The sequence below is a fragment of the Callorhinus ursinus genome, unplaced genomic scaffold (genome assembly GCF_003265705.2).
Source record: "Callorhinus ursinus isolate GAN/ISIS: 27379988/994484 unplaced genomic scaffold, GSC_fseal_2.0 scaffold35, whole genome shotgun sequence".
Taxonomy (NCBI): domain Eukaryota; kingdom Metazoa; phylum Chordata; class Mammalia; order Carnivora; family Otariidae; genus Callorhinus; species Callorhinus ursinus.
Genome location: NW_027397097.1, coordinates 12,575,002 through 12,589,755, shown reverse-complemented (window position 1 = coordinate 12,589,755; position 14,754 = coordinate 12,575,002). Strand labels below are relative to the sequence as shown.

The window sequence follows — 14,754 nt, the reverse complement described above, 5'->3', positions numbered from 1 at the left end:
CTGAGGAACCATGAGCAGATTCGTCTGCCCAGAGGCACAGAAAAAAAGCCAAAGCTTAAAGAGGCAACGAGAATATAAAGGAACCACCATTTGAATCCTGTCAACCAGTGGAGCAGCTGTTGGAACTCTCTCTGAATCAGAAGGGCTGTCAAGCTGCACGGCTCACATCCCCACTCCACCTCAACAGCACAGATGGAATCAGGGTCTGATGGCCATAGCCAGCCTATCCCCTCAGTAAGCCTGGGGCCTCTAGCCCATACCAGCCCCACCAAGATGGGCCCCAGTGTGGTGCACACTAGGACACTCTGGTCCACACACACTACAGCTCCAGCCACCTCGCCAACATGACATAGGCTCAAAGTGCTCTAGAACATCAAGGCCCATACTACACTGGCTCAGGATGACTTGCCAGGGGATCCCCAGCACAGTGCAAGGAACCCCCAGGCCTGCATCCACCTCAGCTTCAGCCACTCAACCAGGAAACCCCCTGAACAGAGTACCTTGGGGCATCCTGATCTGCACTCACTTTGGTTTCAGGCCTCCTGCCAGGGCACACTCTGTGCAGAGAGCAGTGGGACACCCTGCCTTCCACCCACTTAAGCTCTACCTGTCCTGCCAAGGTGCCCTCAATGCAAAGAGCCCTGAGCCACATCCACTTCAGCTTCAGCTGTCCACCCAGCATGCCCTCTGCAACCAGAGCCCCAGGAATATCCTGCCCTGCACCAACCGCTGCTCTGGCCATGCCACAAGGGCAGCCCCAGCATAGTGCTCCAGGACCTCCATCCAGCCAAAGATCCAGCGAGCCAGCCAAAGTCACCAGGCATACAGACAATACAGGGGACATCCCTACATAAGGCCATTCCTTCAAGTTTAAGAGAAGTAGCTGTTCTGCCTAATTCATAGAAACAAACATAGAAAGCCAAGTAAAATGAGGAGATGGAAGAATATGCATCAAATTAAAGAACAAGATAAAACTATAGAAAAAAAACCTAAAGGAAATGAGGATAAATAATCTGCTTGATAAATTGTTCAAAATACTGACATAAAGATGCCCATCAGATGGGAGAGTGGATGAACTCAGTGACACCTTCAACAAAGAGATAGAAAATATAAAAAAGAACCAAACAGAGTTGAAGAATATAATAAATGAGATGAAAAAACACTAGAGAGAATCAACATTGGATCAGAGAATACAGAACAGATCAACAATCTGGGAGACGGGATAATGGAGAGCACCCATTGAAGAGCAAAAAGAAGAAAAGAACTTTAAAAAATGAGGATAGGTTAAAGGATCTCTGGGACAACATATATTTGTAATATAGGGTCCTGGAAGGAGAAGAGATAAAAAGACAGAAAACTTATTTGAAGAAGTAATAGCTAAAAACATCCATAACGTGGGGATGGAAACAAACATCCAGGTTAGGGAGCTCAGAGAGTTCTTAAAAAGATGAACCCAAAGACATCCACACCATGACACATAATAATTAAAATATCAAAGATTAGAGAGGAAGTTGGGAAGATGGTGAAGTAAGAGGACCCTAAGCTCACCTCATCCCATAGATACAACTAGATAACACATCAGCATAAATAACCCAGAAAAAGAACCAAAGAATGCAGAACAGACTCCACAACTGAAGGTAAAGAATAGGGCACACCGAAGAGGGTAGGAAGGGAGGAGACACAGTGGAGAGCAAAATGGACCACAACCATCCACAGTCAGGAGGGAGACACTGGTCCAGAGAAGGGCAAGAAAGACTTTCACACTGGGGAGTCTACATAAGGAAGACGAAACCCCACAACATTTGGCACTGAAAGCCAGAGGGGCTGAATTTTATGAGTTCTAAAAACCAGAGAGACTTAAAGCATGGAATTTTAAAACTGCATGCTCAGTTCTGGGAGAACCTAGAGAGTGATAGGAAGCTGAGTCCTCTCCCTTAAAGAGACAGCAGGACAAACAGCCTGCAGATATATAACCCAGAAGCAGCAGTTTAAAAAAACCCAGGGGCACATGGGAGGGACAGTTATTTACTCCTGTCAGAAAGTGTCCTGGAGGGGTAGGGCTCACAGGAAGACCTCTCCAGAAACAAAGGAGCTGGCAGGCATATTCTCCCTCCCTTGCCCCCCAGCATAAAAAGGACACCTGCAGGAGCCTGCAGGAGCCAGCACAAAGCCAGTATTCAGCACCTAACTTGCTTACACCAAGCCCCACCCACCTGTGTATCAGCAGATCTGCCCTTCTCAGTTACTTTTTGCCTCAGTCCCCTCTCCCAAAAGACCTGCAAAAATCTTGCCAACACCATATCATCCAACCGGTGAATTTTGTGGGTACTTGATCCTCACAGCAGAAGCAGGTCTCATTTTGCAAGCAGACCTGAGCTCACCTTGTTAAAACTGTGCACCTCATCCTGGCTGGGGACTAAATGATGTCCACAACAGGCAAAGTGAACCTCTGCAGATGAATGAACTGAAGGAAAAAGCAGCGAGGACACAACAGCAGGGTGCATGCAATACACAAAGGAGATCCTCTGAAGTGCCAGGGAACAGGGGTTGCTGCACTGTAAGGCACTATAGGACCTATCCTTCTTAAAGCCATTGCTTTCAAGAGCAGGAAACATTGCTGACTTTCCTATTACACAAAAACAGACACAGAGAGGTAGACAAAATGAGAAGACAGAGAACTATATCCCAAATGAAAAAAACAGGAAAAAAATACAACAAGAGACCTAAACAAAATGGATATAAGAAATATGCCTGATAGAGAACTTAAAGTAATGATCAAAAAGATACTCACTGGACTTGAGGACAGTGGAGAACATCAGTGAGACCCTTAACAAAGAGATAGAAAACATAAAAAAAGAACCAATCAGAGATGAAGAGATCAATAAATGAAATTAAAAATACAGTAAATGGAATAAGCAGAAAAATGGATCAGTAACCTGGAGGACATAGTAATAAAAAGCAAGCAAGCTGAACAGGTGAGAGAAAAAAATAATACAAAATGAGAACAGACTTAAGGAACTCAGTGACAACATCAAGCATAATAACATTCGCATTGTACAAATCACAAAAGAAGAGAGAGAGAGAAGGGGGTGGAAAATTTATTTGAAGAGATAATACCTGAAAAATTCCTGAGTCTGGGGAAGGAAAAAGAAATCCAGATCCACGAGGCATGGAGAGCCCCCAACAAATTCAACCCAAGGAGGTCCACACCAAGACACACAGTAATTAAAATGGCAAAAGCTAGTGACAAAGAGAGAATTTTAAAAGCAGCAAGAAAAAAGAAGACAGTTATATACAAGGGAAACCCCATAATGCTATCAGTGGCTTTTTCAGCAGAAATTTGGCAAGCCAGAAGAGAATGGCATGTATATACATACATACATACACACACACGCCCGCGCGCGCGCTGAAAGGAGAAAGTGCTCTATATAGAGAGCAAAGTAAGAGTACCCTAGGCTTGCCTTATCCCACAAATACAATGAGGTAACTGTCAAATCATCCACTTAAGTCATCCAGAAAAATCTGAAGACTGGCAAAACAAACTCCACAACTAAAGGTACAGAAGAGTTCACACTGAAGTAGGTAGGAAGTGCAGAGATGTGCTTTAGTGGGGAAACAAATGCTGGCTGCTGTGGAGGGGAGGGAGCCGTGGTCACAGATAAAGGTAAAAGAGAGAGGAGCACAAAGAGGAATGCACAATTAGAACATTTCCCATAGCCTTGGCTTGGAATGTGAGAGGGGCTGAATTTTGTGAATTCTTGCAACCAGAGGGGATTAAAGCCTAGAGTTTTAAGTGTCAGTGGGCTGGGATTTGGAAGCATCCAGAAGCATAGGGGCTGCTCTTAGAGAGAAGGCAGGCAAACAACCCAGGGGCACACTGCCTGTGAACAGTGATCTGAAGAACACCTAGGGCACACGGTGGGGAAATTATTTGCTCTTCTTGGAGTATCCCTGAGAGGAAGCATTCACAGAGATATCACCCCAGGAACAAAGGAGCCATTTCCCTCCCCTGCCCCTCAGCATAAACACAGAGCCACCTGCAAGAAAGCACCACAGCAGGACACTGGCTGCCTAACTTGCTTACACTAACCCCACCTCCTTGTGTTCTGGGGCAACTGCCCTTCTCAGTCAGGCATTCCTCAGTCCCAACAGACCCCTCCCCTAGAAGACCAGCACAAACTCCTGCCCATACCCCGTCTCCCAACCAGACAGTTTTGCTAGACTTCAGTTCCAGTGGTGGTGGTGACAGGTCTCACTTCACTAGCAGACCAAAGCACACCTAGTTAAAACTTGCTACATTCAGACCAGGGACCAAACACTGCCCCCAGCAGGCAAGGAGAGCCTTTGCAGACTACTGGCCTAAAGGACAGAGCAGCCAAAACACAACAGCACACTGCACACAGCACATACCAGAGACACTTCCTAAAGCACCAGGGCTTGGGCACTACATGACTTCTTCTTCATAAGGCCATTATTTCCAGGAACAGGAGAAACAACCAGCTTTTCTAACAGAGAGAAGCAGGCAGAGACTAGACAAAATGAGAAGACAGGAATTTACCCAAAATCAAAGAACAAGATAAGGCCATTGCCAGAGAGCTAAGTGAAACATATGTAATTAACATGCCTGAGGAACATGTTAAAGCAATAATCATAGGAACACTCACTGGACTTGAGAAAAGAATGGAAAACATCAGTGAGACACTTACCACAGAGATAAAAGAGTTAAAAAAGAATCATTTAGAGATGAAGAATGCAATAAATGGGATTAGAAACACACTTGATACAATGAACAGAAGGCTGGAAGAAGCAGAGGAATAAATTAATGACCCAGTAATGGAAAGCAATGAAGCTCAACAAAAGAGAGAAAGAAGCAGCAGAAAAAGAAATTAAGAAAGCAATCCCATTTATAATTGCACCAAAAAGTGTAAGATACTGAGGAATAAATCTAAGCAAAGAAATGAAAGACCTGTACTCTGAAAACTATGAAACACTGATGAAAGAAATTCAAGATGACATAAAGAAATGGAAAGACATTCCATGCTCATGGATTGGAATAACAAATATTGTTAAAATATCTGTACTACCCAAAGCAATCTACACATCTAATGCAATCTCTATCAAAATACCAACGGCATTTTTCACAGAACTAGAACAAGCAATCCTAAAATTTGTATGGAACAACAAAAGACCCCATATAGCCAAAGCAACCTTGAAAAAGAAAAGCAAAGCTGGAGACATCACAATTCTGGACTTCAAATTGTATTACAGAGCTGTAGTGATCAAAACAGTATGGCACTGCCACAAAAATAGACCCAGAGATCAATGGAACAGAATAGGAAACCCAGAAATGAACCTATAACCTATAAGGCCAATTAATCTTCAACAAAGTAAGAAAGAATATCCAATGAGAAAAAGAATGTCTCTTCAACAATGGTGTTCGGGAAACAGGACAGCAACATCCAAAAGAATAAAACAGGCCACTTTCTAACACCATGTACAAAAATAAATTCAAAATGGATTAAAGACCTAAATGTGAGACATGAAACCCTAAAAATTCTAGAACTCAGGCAGTAACTTCTTTGACACTGGCCATAACAACTTCTTTCTAGATATGTGTCCTAAGGCAAGAGAAACAAAAGCAAAAATAAACTATTGGGACTATATCAAAACAAAGAGCTTCTGTACAGCCAAGGAAATAATCAACAAAACTAAGAGGCAACCTAGGGAATGGGAGAAGATATTTGCACATGATATATCTGATAAAGGGTTAGTATTCAAAATATGTAAAGAATTTATAAAACTCAATACCCAAAAAACCAAAAATCTAATTTAAAGATGGGGAGAAGACATGAAAAAACATTTTTCCAAAGAAGACATACAGATGGCCAACAGACATATGAAAAGATGCTCAATATCACTTATCATCAGGAAAATGCAATTCAAAAGCACAATGAGGTATCACCTCACACCTGTCAGAATGGCTAAAATCAAAAACCCAAGAAACGTCAGGTGTTGGTGAGGATGTGGAGAAAGGGAACCCTCTTGCACTGTTGGTGGGAATGCACACTGGCAATGCCACAGTGGAAAACAGTATGGAGGTTCCTCAGAAAGTTAAAAATAGAACTACCCCACAATCCAGCAATCACACTACTGGGTATTTACCGAAAGAATGCAAAAATACTAATTCAAAGGGATACATGCACCCCTGTGTTTATAGCAGCATTATGGACAATCGCCAAATTACGGAAATAGCCCAAATGTCCCCAATGACTGATGAATGGATAAAGAAGATGTGGTATAGAGGCACTTAAGTCACTTAAGTGTCTGCTCTTGGTTTTGGCTCAGGTCATGATCTCAGGGTCGTGAGACTGAGCCCCAAGTCGGACTCTGCGCTCAGCTAAGTCTGCTTAAGATTCTCTCTCTCTCTCCCTCTGCCCCTCCCCCTATTTGTGCTCTCTCTCTCTCAAATAAAATCTTAAAAAAAAAAAAGTAATTACTTTGTAAATGGACTAAATGCTCCAACCAAAATACAAAGGGTGACAGAATGGATAAAAAAACAAGACCTATCTATATGCTGCCCACAAGCGACTCACTTAAGACCTAAAGACACATACAGACTGAAAGGAGAAGGACAGAAAAAGATATTCTATGCAAATGGAAGCAAAGGAAGGAAGGAAGGAAAAAAGGGAAGGGAAGGGAAAACAGAAGAGAAAAGAAAAGAAAAAGAAAAGAAAGCTGAGGTAGCAATACTTATTTCAGGTAAAATAGACTTTAAAACAAAACAAAAACTGTAAACTCACTTCAGACCTGAAGACACATAAAGACTGAAAGTGCAAGGACAGAAAAAGATATTCTATGCAAAGGAAGCGGAAAGAAGAGGGAGAGGGAAAAGAAAGGAAAGAAAGCTAGGGTAGCAATATTTCTTTTAGGTAAAATAGACTTGAAAACAAAAACTATAAACTCACTTCAGACCTAAAGACACATACAGAATAAAAGTGAAAGGATGGAAAAAGATAGTGGAAAGTGGAATTGGAAAAAAAAAAAAACTGAGGTAGAAATATTTATATCAGACAAAATAGACTTTAAAACAAAGACTGTAACAAGAGACCAACCAAGGGCATTACATAATGACCAACAGGTCAATACAATAAGAAGATATAACAACTCTAAATATCTGTGCCCCAACATCGGAACAGCTAAATACATAAAGCAAATATTAACAGATATGAGGGATAAATGTAATATAGTAAGAGTAGAGGATTTTAAAACCTCACTTACATCAATGGATAGATCATCCAGGATGAAAATCAGTAAGGAAACAGTGCCTTTCAATGACACATTAGACCAAATGAACTTAACAGGTATATACAGAACATTCTTTCCAAAAACAACAGAATACACATTATTTTCAAGCGCACATGGAACATTCTGCAGGATAGAGCAAGTTAGGCCACAAAACAAGTCTCAATACATTTAAGAATACTGAAATTACATCATATTTTTCAACTACATTATGAAACTAGAAATAAATCCCAAGGAAAAAAAAGTGGAAAAAAGTACAAACACATGAAGGCTTTAAACAACATTCTACAAAACCACCAATGGGTCAAGAAAGAAATCAAGGAGGAAATTAAAAAAAAAAAAATGGAGGCAAATGGAAATGAAAACACAACAGTCCTAAATCTTTGGGAATGTAGCAAAAGCAATTTTAAGAGGGAGAGTTATAGTAGAACAAGCCTACCTCAAGAAACAAGAAAAATATTAAATAATCTAACCATATATCTAAAGGAACTATAAAAAGAACAAGGCCCAAAGTTAGTAGAAGGAAGGAAATAATAAAGATTAGTGCAGAAATAAATGAAATAGAGACTAAAAAAAAAAAAAACATACACACACACACAATAGAAAAGATCAATGAAACCAAGTGCTGGTTCTGTGAAAAGGTAAAACTGATAAACCTTTAGCCACATTGAACACCACATCAAAAACTAATGATGTACTCTATAGTGGCTAAATGAACATAATTAAAAAAAAAAAAAAACTTTAGCCAGATTCACCAAAAAAAAAAAAAAAAAAGAGAGAGGACACAAGTAAAATCCAAAATGAAAGAGAAGTAACAACCAACACCATAGAAATACAAAGGGTTATAACAGAATACCACAAAAAATTACATGCCAACAAAGTGCCTAGAAGAAATTCGTAGAAACATATACACTTTCAAAACTAAATCAGGAAGAAGTAGAAAATCTGAACAGACCAGTACCAGTAATGAAACTTAATCAGTAATCAAAAAACTCCCAACAAAAAGAAGTCCAGGACCAGATGTATTCACAGGTGAATTCCACCAAACATTTAAACAAGAGTTAATACCTATTCTCCTCCAACTATTCCCAAAAATAGAGGGAAGGAAAACTTCCACATTCAACAAAGCTAGCATTACCCTAATACCAAAACCAGAGACACTACAAAACAAAAACAACCAAAAAAAAAAAAAAAACCTCACAGGCCCATATCTCTGATAAACATAGATGCAAAAATTCTCAAAGGAATATTAGCAAGCCACATTGAACAATACATTAAAAGGATCATTCACCATAATCAAGTGGGATTTATTCTGGGATGCAAGGGTGGTTCAATATTTGCAAATCAACATAATACATACACCACATCAACAAAATAAAGGATAAAAACCATATGAACAGTTCATAAAATGCAGAAAAATGAATTTGACAAAATGCAGTATCCGTTCATGATAAAAAAAAAAAAACCCTCTCAATAAAATGGATTTAGATGGGACATACCTGAATATAATAAAAGCCATATATGACAAACCTGCCACCCAGAAAACACTCAATGCTGAAAAACTGAGAGCTTTCCCTCTAAGATTAGAAACAAGATGAGGATGTCCGCTACCACCACTTTAATTCAACATAGTACTGGAAGTCCTAGCCACAGCATTCAAACAATAACAAAAATCTTTAAAGACATCCAAATTGGTAAGGAAGAAGTTAAATAGTCACTATTTACAAATGACATGATACTATACATAGAAAGTCCTAAAGACTCCACCACAAGTAATAAATGACATCAGTAAAGTTGCACAATACAAAATTAATCCCCAGAAATCAGTTGCATCTCTATATACTAAAGTAGCAGAAAGAGAAATTAAGAAAACAATTCCATTTACAATTACACCAAAAAGAATAAGATATCCAGGAATAAATTTAACCAAGGAGGTGAAAGACAAAACTGGGGGCATCACGTTGCCGGATTTCAAGCCTAATTACAAAGCAGTGATCACCAAGACAGCATGGTACTGGCACAAAAACAGACATATAGACCAATGGAACAGAATAGAGAGCCCAGATATGGACCCTCAACTCTATGGTCAAATAATCTTCAACAAAACAGGAAAAGATATACAATGGAAAAAAGTCTCTTCAATAAATGGTGCTGGGAAAATTGGACAGCCACATGCAGAAGAATGAAATTTGACCATTCTCTAACACCATACACAAAGATAAACTCAAAATGGATGAAAGACCTCAATGTGAGACAGGAATCCATCAAAATCCTAGTGGAGAACATAGGCAGTGACCTCTTTGACATCGGCCACAGCAACTTCTTTCAAGATACATCTCCAAAGGCTAGTGAAACAAAAGCAAAAATGAACTTTTGGGACTTCGTCAAGATAAAAAGCTTCTGCACAGCAAAGGAAACAGTCAACAAAACAAAGAGGCAACCCACAGAATGGGAGGAGATATTTGCAAATGACACTACAGATAACGGGCTGGTATCCAAGATCTATAAAGAACTTCTCAAACTCAACACCCAAAAAACAATCAAGTCCAAAAATGGGCAGAAGACATGAACAGACACTTCTCCAAAGAAGACATACAAATGGCTAAGACACATGAAAAAAATGTTCATCATCATTAGCCATCAGGGAAATTCAAATCAAAACCACATTGAGATACCACCTTACACCACTTAGAATGGCTAAAATTGACAAGGCAAGGAACAACAAATGTTGGACAGGTTGTGGAGAAAGGGGAACCCTCTTACACTGTTGGTGGGAATGCAAGTTGGTACAGCCACTTTGGAAAACAGTGTGAAGGCTCCTCAAAAAATTTAAAATAGGGCTACCCTATGACCCAGCAATTGCACTCCTGGGTATGTACCCTAAAGACACAGATGTAGTGAAAAGAAGGGCCATATGTACCCCAATGTTCATAGCAGCAATGTCCGCAATAGCCAAACTGTGGAAAGAGCCGAGATGCCCTTCAACAGATGAATGGATAAAGAAGATGTGGCCCATATATACAATGGAATATTATTCAGCCATCAGAAAGAATGAATACCCAACTTTTACATCAACATGGATGGGACTGGAGGAGATTATGCTAAGTGAAATAAGTCAAGCAGAGAAAGTCAATTATCATATGGTTTCACTTATTTGTGGAACATAAGGAATAGCATGGAGGACATTAGGAGAAGGAAGGGAAAAATGAAGGGGGAGGAATCAGAGGGAGAGATGAGCCATGAGAGACTGTGGACTCTGAGAAACAAACTGAGGGTTCTAGAGGGGAGGCGGGTGGGGGGATGGGTTAGCCTGATGATGGGTATTAAGGAGGGCACGTACTGCATGGAACACTGGGTGTTATATGAAAAAAATGAATCGTGGATCACCACATCAAAAACTAATGACGTATGGTGACTAATGTAACATAATAAAATAAAATTTAAAAAAAAACTGATACTATGAAAAGTATAAAACGCTGATGAAAGAAATTGAGACGACATAAACAAATGTTAAGACATATCTTGCTCAGGGTTATAATGCCCATACTACCCAAAGCAATCCAAGATTGCAATCCTATCAAATGCAATCCCTATCAAAACACCAATATTATTTTTCACAGAACTAGAACAAATAACCCTAAAACTTATATGTTAAGTACATAAGATCCTGAGTAGCCAAAGCAACCTTAAGACAATGGAGGCATCAGAATCCCAGATTTCAAGATATACCACAAAGCTCTTTAAAATAAAGTTTCTGGAAATACTGAAAGGATCATTAACTCTGAGCCTCACTACAGGGTGATCTCGGTGGGCTGTGTGTCGGGAGCCCCTAATAGCAGCATCTTCAGGTCTTCCCTTGGTCGCATTCACTGGGGAAGAGGCTTTCACCATCCCCTGGAGAGTAGCGATCTGCCTGACAAGGTTCTGGGAGCTCTTACAAATTTTATTTCTTTGTTCATCTGTTTTGTTTATTTATATTCCATATACAAGTAAAATCATATGGTATTTGTCTTACTCTGTCTGGCTTGTTTCACTTAGCATAATACCCTCCAAGTATATCCATGTTGTCACAAACTGCAAACAAACAACAACAAAGAGAGAAACAGACTCATAAATATGGAGAACTGGGGGCTGTCAAAGGGGAGCAGAGTACGGAGATGGGTGAAATGGGTGAAGAGGATTAACACAAATGTCCAGTTATAAAGTAAATAAGTCACCAGGATGAAAATAGAGAATACAGTCAATAATAGTGTAATACACATCATGGTGAACATTCACAATGTACACAATTACTGAATTACTATGTTGTACACCTGAAATTAATTTAATATTATACATCAATTATACTTCAATTAGAATCTTAATTTTAAATTTTTAAAAATCTAGACATGAATTAGAAATTTTCCTTATAGAACACAGTTCTGTGTTGGTCCACAGAACTGGTCCATAGTTCATAGTTGGTCCAACTAGTTCTTCCTGCCTGAAAAACCAAAAATATTTTCCACAGATCAAGAGGAAGGGAACAGACATTTACTGAGCCTCTATTACGGGTTAGGTACTTCCCATTCGCTAATGTATTAATTTAATCTTTATAATTCTGTGGGAATGACATTATAATATTCTCATTTTTATAGATGAGGAAACTGAGGCTCAGAGATTAACAAAGCTAGAAAGCCGTGAAGCTCTGATGTCTGAATCCAACGCCCAAGCTCCACTTATAGAGCTGCCTTTGTTTTGATTAGCCTCAGTTCAAATAGATACTTCTCACCTTTCTTCTATGAAAGAGCTCCACTGAAACAGTTCTTCTCATTCATTCATATGAACCATGGCTCTCTAACCAAATACCGTAAGAAGTAAATAGAGTTATGTGGCATGAAAATACTCCTGTCAGGAGGCTATCTGTGTTGTGACAAGAGCACTATATAGAAAAATCCGAAAGCCTTACTTCCAGCCACTGGGTGACTCTGGACAAGTAATTTAGCTTTTTTGAACTTCAATTTCTTTAGGGGTACCTGGCTGGTTCAGTCAGAAAAGCGTGTGACTCTTGATCTAAGGGTCATGAGTTCAAGACCCACAATGGGTGTAGAGATTACTTAAATAAACTGAATTTATCTATCAAATATGAATATTACACTAAATGAGCTTTTCTTGAGATAGAAAACAGAGATATTGCCTATGTCATAGGCTTACTGTGAATGATGTATGTAGAAGTATTCTATGAGTGTAAAACACTAGGGAAATGTAAATAATTACCATTAGGATTTTGGAAAATGAAAGTTCTGACACAAGAGTTCTATGCCATACCACCAGTAGAAATGTTAGAGGAATTAAAATTTGCTCCAATCAAATGAAATCCAGTATGTTCAATAATATAAAATAAAATAAGCCACAGTCCTGCTCATTCTTGAATATTCATTTGCATCAACCTAGTAACATGTCTCCTTAAGAGAAACACATCCACTGTTACTCACTAATTTGGAGTGCTTTAATGTTTAATCCTTTGTTATGGAGTCAATGTTTATGTCTCCTCTAAGTTCATATGTTGAAGTCCTAATTCTTAACGTGATAGTATTTGGAGATGGGGCCTTTGGGAGGTAATTAGTTAGATGAGGTCATGAAGGTGGGGCTCTGGTCCAATGGGATTAGTATCCTTATAAGAAGACACACCAAAGTTTTCTTAGCGTCTACCATGCGAGGACACAGAAAGAAGGTGACTGTCTCCAAGCCAGAAAGAGAGACCTCACCAGAAACAGATTCTGCCAGACTCTGATCTGGGACCTCCAACCTCCCAAACTGTGAGAAAATAAATTTCTAAGCCACTCAATCAATGGTATATTGTTATGGCAATCCAAGCACAATAGGACATCATTTAATGAAGTAAGATTGTCCTTCATTGCTAATTACAAAAATTAAAACTTTGGTATATATGTCTCCATAATGCAATTCATACGAAAGAAAAAATAAAATGTATTTTTATATAGTTATAAATTTTTATTTCATAATAAAATGACAACACTATTTTAGGAAATCCCACCAACAAATATGTTATTAATTGTGGGAATCAAAGAGCGGATATCAAGACTTTTAGAGCTTGAAAAAGTAAAAAAAATCAAGCCAGTTTAAGAAATAAACAAATATGGGAGTGCCTGGCTGGCTCAGTCAGTAAAGTATGTGACTCTTGATCTTGGGGTTGTGGGTTTGAGCCCCACATTGGCTGTAGAGATTACTTAAAAAAATAAATAAAATCTTTAAAAAAAAGAATTATACAAATATGGAAAAATTATCTCTCTTTTCACCAATGTAAACCTAACACCTAGAACAGCGTAACAGGTATTCAATAAACCTATGTTGAATAATGGGAAAGAAAAAAAGAATTAATAAAGCACAATTTCAGTCACTTATTTTAATACTACATTGAGCAGGTTCAGAATGTTTTCTGAATTCCAGAAAGCAGGAATTTTTCTGATGTCCTGCTCTAGTCCCTTAGCCTAGAGCTAAGGGATATATATTCCAATATATACTGTGTGCAGTATATATTGGAATATAAGTTGGATAAATAGAATGCTTTTTTTATTTTTTTGTCTATCTAAATTCTGGCCACCCTTCAGGGCAACTGGGTGGCTCAGTCGGTTAAGTGTCTGCCTTCGGCTCAGGTCATAATCTCAGTGTCCTAGGATTGAGCCCTTCGCTGGGCTCCCTGTTCACTGGGCAGTTGGCTTCTCCCTCTCCCTCTGCCCCTTCCCTCTACTTATACTCTCTTTATCACATGCATGCACTCTCTAATAAATTTAACTAATTAACAATTAATTAATTAATTAATTCTGGCCACCCTTCAAGGAAAAGTCCAAATTCCACTTCTGAAAAGCCTCCCCTGCTACTCTACCCTGAAAGAACAGTCTTTTTAAACTCACAACCTAGTAGCCCAGGCCAAGAATCTAAGAGTCAACCTTGATTATTCTCATTCTGTAACACCTCAGATCCAAATCTATGAGCGAATCCTATCAGTTCTTTTTTTTTTTTTTTAAGATTTTACTAATTTATTTCTCAGAGAGAGAGAGCGAGAAAGCACAACCAGGGGGAGCAGGAGACAAAGGAAGAAGCAGGCCCCCTGCTGAGCAAGGAGCCCGATGCGGGACTCGATCCCAGGACCCTGGGATCATGACTTGAGCTGAAGGCAGATGCTTAACCAACTGAACCACCCAGTTATCCCCCTTTTTTTTTTTTAAGATTTTTTTTTTTTTTTGAGAGACAGAGAGAGAGAAAACGTGTAAGCTCATGTGCCTGGGGTGGGGAGGGCAGAGGGAGAGGGAGAGATAGAATCTCAAGCACACTCACTGCTCAGCGCGAAGCCAAGATGGGGCTCGATCCCACAACACTGAGATCATGCATACAGTACTGTCTGGCACACAGTAGATATTCAATAGATATTTGTTATTATTATCTGTAAAAATC

The 14,754-nt window shown here is 39.3% G+C and overlaps 1 protein-coding gene across 2 annotated transcripts in view; it reads right to left on the bottom strand.

The window, feature by feature from the left end:
- ANKRD42 (ankyrin repeat domain 42) overlaps positions 1–14,754 on the bottom strand; it is an 89,381-nt gene that overhangs the window by 9,621 nt on the left and 65,006 nt on the right. The window lies entirely within an intron of this gene.